Here is a 10,080-nt window from a genome sequence, read left to right as displayed (position 1 = left end):
AAACCATGATGTGGGCATGTATTAAGTAACTCTTTATATCTATCCCAACATTGATAAAATGTTTTCCCTTGTTTTTGAAAAAAAGTTGTAATTTGTCTTTTAAAAGAGTTTGTTCTATGGGAAGGAAAAAACTTTTTTAGAAATTGTTGTTGCATTTCTTCCCATGATTTTATTGAACTTGATCTCAAATTTTGCAACCATGTTTTAGCTTTATCTTTTAAGGAAAAAGGGAAAAGCTTTAATCGAACAGTATCCATGCTACAATTTTGATCATTATAAGTGTTGCAAACCTCCTCAAATTCTCTTAAATGCAAATATGGATTTTCAAAATCTAAACCATGAAAATTTGGTAAAAGTTGAATGACTTGTGGCTTAAAATTGAAATTAGATGCATCAGGAGGAAAAACTAAACAAGATGGTGTACTAGTTCTTATTGGATTCATATGGTGCCTAAGTGTTCTTGGTTGTTCATGTTCTTGATGATGATGATGATTATTATTATTATTATTATTATTATTAATTATTATTATTATTATTATTATTATTATTATTATTATTATTATTATTATTATTATTATTATTATTATTATTATTATCATCATATTGATTATTAGAATTATCGTTCATGTTTAAAATATTTTCAGTTACTCGAACAAGTCTACCACTTTGTTTACGACTCCAAACAATCATACAATTAAAAACAACATACTATTTACATAAATAACATAAAATTAAACTTAATTTATACCTCCCCGGCAACGGCGCCAAAAACTTGCTACAACTTAAATTGTAATTTACCCAAGTGTAGGTTGTCTGCAAGTAATATACTCGTGAGTACGAGATCGATCCACGGAGAGGATGTTGTAAGTTTAATTTTAGCAATGATATATTATAGATGAAAATATTATTATAAAACTTCAAATACACAAATTATAAAATTGTCAAGACTTCAAAGGTTCATTGTTGGTTTATTTAAGATTGCTTAATAAAAATAAATAAAAGAACCTAAAATAAGAATAAACATAAAAGAACAATGAAATATTTAAACAAGTATATCATATAATATAGTTTCCACTATATTAATATCAGATTAACCGATATTTAATACATGGTACTCATAATATATATATAGATGAATAAATATAAACATAAAAAGAACAATTAAATATTTAAACAAGTATATCATATAATATAGTTCCCACTATATTAATATCAGCCGATATTTAATACATGGTACCCATAATATATATATAAATGCATAAATATAAATTGACATAAAAGTAAATGTTAGATCAAATCACAATATTTCATTTAGAACAACCGGCAGAGCCACGCTATCGTCTAAATAAAATATATGACTTTATGTTAGATGCGATAAAGTGAATGTTAGTTGCGGAAAAATAAATGTTATATGCGAGAAAGTAAATGTTAGTTGCGGAAAAGTAAATGTTAGTTGCGATAAAGTAAAAGTTAGATGCGAAAAAGTAAATGTTAGTTCAAATCACAATATATTATTTAGAACAACCGACAGTGTCACGCTATCGTCTAAATAATATATATGACTTTATTATAAATAGATACTTATATTTATAGTATATAATTATTGTAGTATTTATTGTATCATATTTGACAACAAATCAAGGTAACCACATTCAAGGTACCAAGCATTTGATGTAAATAGATAACAACAAATCATCCAAAATTATACCTACAAATAAAGATCAATTAGTAAAAATAAAAATAGAAAAGAAAAGAATATACAAAATATAAACAATCTTACTTGACCAACAATGAAACCTTTTCACCTTGACATAAAAAGATTTAGCTTTCCATGAACATGAAACTCAAGAATAAAGATAAAAAAAAATTCATACTTGAACTTGAGAAACTTGCACACTCAAACTTTTATTCTCACACACACAATATTTATTTTACAAATGAGGAATTTTCTACACTCTTGCACACTACAAAGCTTATACAACACATCTATTTATAGGTCAAATGAGAGCAAGGGTCCAAAACTCATTAAATATGGAATAGTAAAGTTGGTGGGTGCTTGTCTCTTTGAATGTCAATACATTGACCCAACTTTAATTGGCATGTTTGATGCCTTAGACTTCCGATTTTGCTTCTGCACAAAACATATAACACATAGTCCTTTGTCTGTAGATGTGTTTTGACAACTCATTCACCCATTTTGGATAAAATATGAAATACTTATGATATTTTTACTCCAAGCTGGTCATAGTAAAAGTAAATCTGTCTCCATTTTGATATTTGATTATTTTGATCATCTTAATGAAGTTTTTGGAATTTCTTGTCTTCTACAAAGTTGAAGATGCCTCTTTTGTGATTCTACAGGTTTTGAGATTACTCCATTATGACCTCTGTAGCTTGAGTAATTTTATTTTTACCAAACCTGCGCAAACTGTAAAATACAACATTTTAGTAAAATATTTAAATATAAACACATAACACTAAAATAATACAACTTCATAATTTTAATTAAACTTAAATTTTAAAACACACTTTTTAACATATAAATAATTACAAATTTTAAGTTTCATCATATTGAAAGTACTTTGTGGGGAAAAAAAACACGAATAAATATTAAGTCAATACTCAAGTTAAACAATATTTATTTGAGAGTTTGAGACAAATTTGGCTCGCATACGACATACATGTTTACGACAAACATCTCTCAAGATATTACGAATTTTGTTTTGTAATTGAAACAATTAAAATTACAAAATCGAAATAACTTTTAGATGTTTTCCGAATTTATTTTATCAATAGTGAAACTAATGTGGAGAAATATGTATCGGACGAGGATATTTACATTTCGAGTTCCCGACAATGAACACGAAAATTATCAAGAGCCAGAGGTATATCCATACATTTTAAAATATTTGGAATTTGGAAAAGTCTATTTCTAAAATTTTATTTCTCCTAAAAAATCCAAACGTGTTCACAAATTTGTATCATTCTCCACTCATTAAATATTATATAAATTTCTTTGTCGAAAAAAAATATTAAATAATTTTTTGTTCAAGTAATATATGTTTTTTTAATATAAAATATAAATAGATTTATTTTTTATAAACTATTTTTGTATATACATGACTATTGACATTACCAATTTACCATCACAACATCCCTTTTTTTTTATCATTAAAATATCTTATAATATTGTTGTATCAAATGTGTGTGCAGAGTATGATGAATATACACTCCTAGATTTTTTGAAGCTTTGCAAACAGTCTTGTTAGGGTTAGTTAACAAGACTAATTTCTTTAACCTAAAAAAAAGTTTAGACCACAAGAATAGTGCGGATAAATAATCCGATTTTTTTTGTGAAAACTTTATACTCGACCAAACAATAATAACAAGATGGATAAGCAGTTAACAAAAGTGAGGCGATATATATGAAAGTTCAAAACAAACTACTTTTACCCACTCTTGTATTCAACCACTCTAATCGTATAATTTATCTTTTAGCTAAACTGGAACTCCAAGTTCACAACACAAAACAACGGTAAGTAGTTTGAAATAAGTGAATGAATCATAAGATCCAAACTAGTGAGCAACTCCTACGAGCAGTTGGAAGTTGATTCTTCGCCCTTAGTAATCCTGAATGATCATATGAGTGACTGTTATGAGGAAGTGCTCGGAATGCTTGTAAATCGTTGTGCGGGATTCTTCTTCTTCTATTGTTTTCATCCTCTTACTTATAGACAACTTAGAGTAACGTTTGACTACAGTCCTCATTAAATGCTTGTTTCAATCGTCTTTAATTCTTCTTCATGCCCTCATAAACGTTGTAACCCCAATTTAATCTTAATTGACTTTATTTGAGATAATCGGAGATTTCAGAATTCAAGAGCCGACTTGATTTTGATCAGGGTCCTTTTTGCAAATTTCGGATTTTTCAGGGATTAAAATGCAATTTTGGACTTAAATAGATATTTAAGCTTGATTTGACTTCTTCTCCTCCATTCTCTCCTTCCCCAACGTCTCCTCCCTCCATTGAAGAGCAAAGCGTGAACTTCAAGCTTTCTGATTTCACTTTTCGGTCGATCCGTCCGTTAGAAATTATTTCTGAAGGTAGATTAGCGATCACGGCTGCGATAGCTTCGTTCTTTAGTAAGTTTTTCTTCGATCAACTAGACTCCTATTTTCGGATGTCGTTAGAATCGATTGAGTTTGGAGTATGTTGATCTTGGCAGAGTTCTGATCGTTTATTCTCTGTCGGTTTTGAAATAGAGCGTCGTTCGGAATTGTTATGATTTTTTGGAAGCCATTTTCGAAAATGAGGATTTTTAGATTTGTTGGGTTTGAGCTTTTGTTGTTGTTTGGGCATTGTATTGAGTTGATATCGTTGTTATGATGCTGTCTGCGATTCCGGTTTAATTATAATATAGTCGTCATGCCGCCGGTTTGAAATTGGGATTTTGAACCGTTTTGAGTCGATGATATTTGACTATTGAGTTTGATCGTCATTGTTGATCTTCTCTTACCTCCGTACAGATTCGTTCGAAGGCCGTTGAGTTGTGAGATTTCAGGAGTTGATTCGCTTTGAAGATTGTAGCCGGTATAGTATCGATTTCTTATATTCGATTGAGAAAGTTTGATGGAATATTGATTGAGGAATCGTTGTTGTTTCCAGGTTGGAGCATCGACGTTTGAGAAAGGTATAAGACGACTTAGACTGGAATGGAACGAGTAACTCAAATCCGACTTGATTCGAGTGTTTCGGAGAAATCACATACTTGCATGTTAATTGAATTACTTGAATTTCTTGAATGAGTTATGTTTTGCATTGCATTCATCTTGAGCCAAGAATCCTTGATTTCAGCGGGCAGGACGACCCTTTTATGTAAGACGTTTTGGGAGCTATAATCGAGTGGCCTAGGTCGTAGCCGTTTTACCTAGTGCTAGCATACTCATTATAGTTGCTCAAAGTCTAGAGGAGTGGGATACGTGACACAACCTTGATTGGGAGAGTCGGTGGGTTGTTTTGCGTGATCTCATCATCGGGATCCCAAAAGCAAAAGCAGCAAATTCTTGATTATCCGGACTTGATAATCCCAGAGTTTTAAAGACATTTGTTTTGAAATTGCATGGTTGATATTTGAATATCTGGAAGTTGATGTATTTCGATTTGATATTGCATGCTAGTCTCTTTTACTGGGAATATTATTCTCACCGGATTATTCGGCTGTTGTCATGTCTTTGTATGTGTGTTTGACAACAGGTGAGGCAGGACCGAGTCAGAGATCGCATGGCTAGGTGGATGAGTTGATAGAGCGAGGTCTTGTTGTTGTAGAAGTCGAATTTGTATTTGAACTTGTATCGTATTGTATTTTGGATTGTGAAACTTAGAATTGATACATGTTCTACACTTTTTATGTAATTGAATACCTCGTTGTTGGAAAAATGTTAGTTGGATCATGTCGGAGCCTTTCCGGGTGTTAGATTACACTCTTGGAGTCATTTTTGGAGCAGAAACAGCGGGCCATGTGCGCCCGCGCGTCTTGCTCTCTTTCGGAGGCTCGGACAGGGCGTTATGCGCGCCCGCGCGTCCCTCTCTGTATTAAAAGAAAAAAAAACTCTACTTTTCGCGACGTGATTTTGCGTCGCCGAATGTAAGGTGTGCGTCGCTAAATGTTTTATTGATTTATCTCTTGGACCTTTTTTATGATTATTGATAGGATTAATTATTGATTAGATAATTAGAATCGAGCTCTCACAAACGTGAGGCATGTTTAATTTAAAAAATGGATAGTAGCGGTTATGTGTCGTAAAGTGAACTTTTGCAGGTTTTATTTTTGGTAAATTTTGAACGTTAAATGCTTTCGCATTTATGACTCTTAAATATCTAATTTTTTAGGTGTCAATTATATGACTTAGTATGCACATATATTGATGAAAATATCTGAAATTCATTGATGTTTCCTCGAGATATATCTTTGGACAATTGTAGTCGTTTGAGCAGTCAAACAGTCGCTATATTGAAGTATGTAGTTGGTCATATGTGGCTTTTGAATACCAGTCAATAGTTTGTTGAGCAGTTCATTTGAGCATTCGATAGTGTTCAACATATTTTACAATGCATGATTCAGACTATAACAACGAGCAGTTGTTTGTAATCATCAAAATTAAGGGTCCTAACGAATATCGAACACATCAATATTTATAAATTGTTTAAAACAATCTGGACCTTGTGCTTTGATATAACAATTTGGATTTTATATCATCGATCTATATCAGTTTAACTTATTCAATTACACCCAACAGTCATGATCTCACCCACTCGTAAATCAATATACACATTCACACGTGCCATTCAGATCGTTATCCAATGACAGGTAACCTCAATCATTTCACATGCTTGAGTGGCGCTTAGTCTGTCGCCACATCATCCAATCCTTGTCATGTGTAAGCTATTTTGTATCACTGACAGAAAAACCTCTTTTTCGAGTCATGTAAAGAAAGACTCTTCGTGATGGCACTGCTAAAATTGCACAAATCACTCTACTAAAATTTTTAATGAAAATGTCGTAAAATGCTTGAAAATCAACTAAAATGACTAGAGTATATGAACTAAACACTATTGAAATTTTGCACGTTGTTTGCAAGTGTTAGATCGTCGGGTTATCAGATCATATGTCGATTCCTTCATGTTTTGTACACTTTTTAGATGGTTTTCTTTTCTATGACTGTCGACTCTCTATCATTTATTTGAACCGACCTTGCTTGTCAACTTGATTGGTTATGAACAAATCAATATTCCAAAAAACATATACTCGAAAATGTGAATTACAATTCCAATGTCATTTTTTGGATTTTATCGTGTGAGACTGCTTAGTCACGTTGGACTATTTTTTCAAATGTCAATAAACCTCAGAACTTATATATATATATATACATATACATATATATATATATACACATACAAGCCACCATGGCACACGCAATGCATGTCCCGTAAACATACAATTATAATTTGGTAAAAATTCTAACTTCATAAAGGTGTCGGCCGAAAAAATTTGAGTTTGATAGAGAAAAAAAAGTGAAGAAAGAAAATTAGAGAAAAAACCAATGAGAAAGCGAGAGAAAATGAGACAAGATGAAAGTTGTTAGTGCTAGTGATGGATATGGGGGTATTATGTGTAAATTTTAAAAAAAGTACCATGATACTAAAAATAATTTTTATAACTCACACACACTTAATAATATAGTAAAAAGTGATATATATATATATATATATATATATATATATATATATATATATATATATATATATATATTCAATATTGTTTTACCCTATTATTTATGTGAGGATTGTATAGTTCACATCAAATATTAAATCCAAACCTTGGTAACATTTCTCATATTATTAAATAATAAGTGTAAAATTAAATCAGAATATATCATATTTATTTCATTTCATACTTAGTGCTCTTGTACACGCATTGCGTGCTACTAAATTCTGTATTTTTTAAAAGAAAAACGAAAAAAAGACAAATTCTAAAATTTTAAAAATACAAAAAATATAGTGTTTTCATAATAAATGATCTTCGAAAAAACAACAATTAATACAATAATTTTACATATGGGTACTATTTTTGTACAAAAAAAAAAAACACCAAATGTCATAAATTTAATGTCATTTTGATAAATAAAAAATATAATGATTAAGAAATGGAATGTCATTAAAATGATAGATTTGCCTAATAATTTTGATTTATTATATATTAAATTAAGATATGATCGTAATTTTATGTCAAAATTCACCAGTAATTGAAAGTCAATTAATTAAAAGATTTAGACACCGTTTGATTTGAGTGATGATATAAGACTATAAGTAATACATAGATTAGAGCTGTCAGACGGGCCGCCCGCCCGCCTTGTCAAGGCCTGCGGCCCGTTTGGGTTGCCCCGTTTAGGCCCGCCTCCAACAGGCCATAAAAACCCCAACTCGCCCCGCCGCGGGTTGCGGGCTAAGCGGGCCAACCTGCCAATTTTTTTTAAAAAATAAAATAAATCAAAAAATCAAAATTAGTTTTCGAAATCGAAAAAAAATATATTAGCAATGTTACACAATAGCAAATAATACATGTAACAATCAAATAAATCATATAAAATTTTGATGTTAGCTATTATATTTTGAATAAAAAATCACATTTTCAAATAATATAAATAGATATTTAATCATAAAAATAATAATATAAAATATTAAAAATATATCAAACACTAGTTTTAAAATCATGTTATTTTAAAAAATATTTTTATACACATAATTTTTTAAAAAAATTAAAATGTTTTTTTTTATAAAAAAAACAGGCGGGCTGGCCTGCCCTACCCTGACCCGACCCGTCCCGCCTCAACCCGCGGCCCGTTTAGGCCCGTATCTAAACGGGTCAGTAAAAGCCTGACCCAACCCGCCAATTTTTAAAGGCGGGGCGGGTTGGCCCGACGGGTTGACCCGTTTTTACGGTTCTAATATAGATAAGTAATATAATATAATAAAAAACAAATAAGAAATGGTAGTTAAAATACTATTAGATTTGATTAATATATGATAGTTTATTTGATTTGATTGATTACGTTTTATATAAAAATGTTAAATGACTATTTTGTTCTTTTAACAATAAATAAATTAAAAATTATATTATTTATAAGGGATAATATAATAATTTAAATTCAATTATTTGATTGATTTATTATAAATAAGTAATAATTTGATTGATTTAAAATAAATAGTTAATATATAGATAAATAATATGATGAGAAAAAAATGAGATGTGATGAAATGAGTTATACATATACTAATAATATGATGAATAGAACGGAGTCTTATACTATAAATAATATAATAAGATACTAATCCGTGTTTCTAGAACAAATAAAAAAATTATTGTAAAATTAAGTTTTAGAAAAAAATTATATTTAGAGTCCGTTTGGATTTCATAGATATTTTTTTTAAATTTTTTTAATCTATAATTTTTTGCTTTTGAAAAAGCTCTAATTTAGATTTAAAAATATTTTTTAAGCACTTAAATGACCATCCAAACACTTTATAAACCAAAAAAATAGTTTTTTTTAAAAAATATTATTCTGATCTAGTTTTTGAAACCAAACGGATCGATACATGAAACGACCCTAACTCTATAATTAATAAATAAATATGCGGAAATTTTTTTTTTTTATACTTACTAAATAAAATATGTACATATATGCCCATACATATATGCACAGAATAAAAAGATTTAAAATAAATAAATAAATAAACAATTAAATACTTAAATAAAATGCATTCTTTAAAATAAAATAAATATCTGAGTCAAACATTTAATTAAAAATACTGCATAAACAAAATGATTAAAATTTGCATGCACTGACAATATTCAATAAAATATTCAAAACTCACAACCACTGAAAAATAATATAAAATGTGTAACGTGCTGACATAATCAAAAACATGCATGTGACTCAGACATCTATCACGGTCACGGGGTCACTGCATGCCCGCTCATACATCCTCGCCTCCGGTGGGTACAACCTCATCCTCAATGTACTCACCTGCACCATACCAGTGTAGTGAGCCTAGAGGCCCAACATGCTAACATAACAAGAGTTTAAAATAATTTAAAACAATTAAATACTAATACATACATATACATGAATAAGCATGCTTTAAAATATCATAACATAGCATATCTTAACTTAACTTAAATAACATAATACATAAACATTGTTGAGCAATTTATTTTCTAACATCGCATGGTTGTATCCGTAGTGTAACCTTAAATCATACATTAAATACTGATCAACGTGGAAACCAACGTACGTGGCGGTGACGAATCACCTCTTCAATTGGCAGTAAACTGCCCTTCAATAGTTCACATATGGAGACGAATCCCCCTTAAATTGTCACACTACTTCAACTTCCAACATAAAATATTTTATTATTGTTCAACCTTAAACATTTAATTATGCATAAAATTATTTCATGAATGCATGTACTTAAATAAAGGTGTGTCCTTCATATATATTTAATTTAATTTCTTACTAACA

The 10,080-nt window shown here is 30.0% G+C and overlaps 1 non-coding gene across 1 annotated transcript; it reads left to right on the top strand.

Annotated features, from left to right (window-relative positions):
• Positions 1 to 111, top strand: LOC140894222 (small nucleolar RNA R71). Its single transcript, XR_012153766.1, has one exon. It is a non-coding gene; the product is annotated as a small nucleolar RNA R71 (small nucleolar RNA).
• The last annotated feature ends 9,969 nt before the right edge of the window (positions 112 to 10,080 follow it).

The sequence above is a fragment of the Henckelia pumila genome, chromosome 3 (genome assembly GCF_033568475.1).
Source record: "Henckelia pumila isolate YLH828 chromosome 3, ASM3356847v2, whole genome shotgun sequence".
NCBI lineage: Eukaryota > Viridiplantae > Streptophyta > Magnoliopsida > Lamiales > Gesneriaceae > Henckelia > Henckelia pumila.
This window is presented reverse-complemented; position numbering and strand designations above follow the sequence as displayed.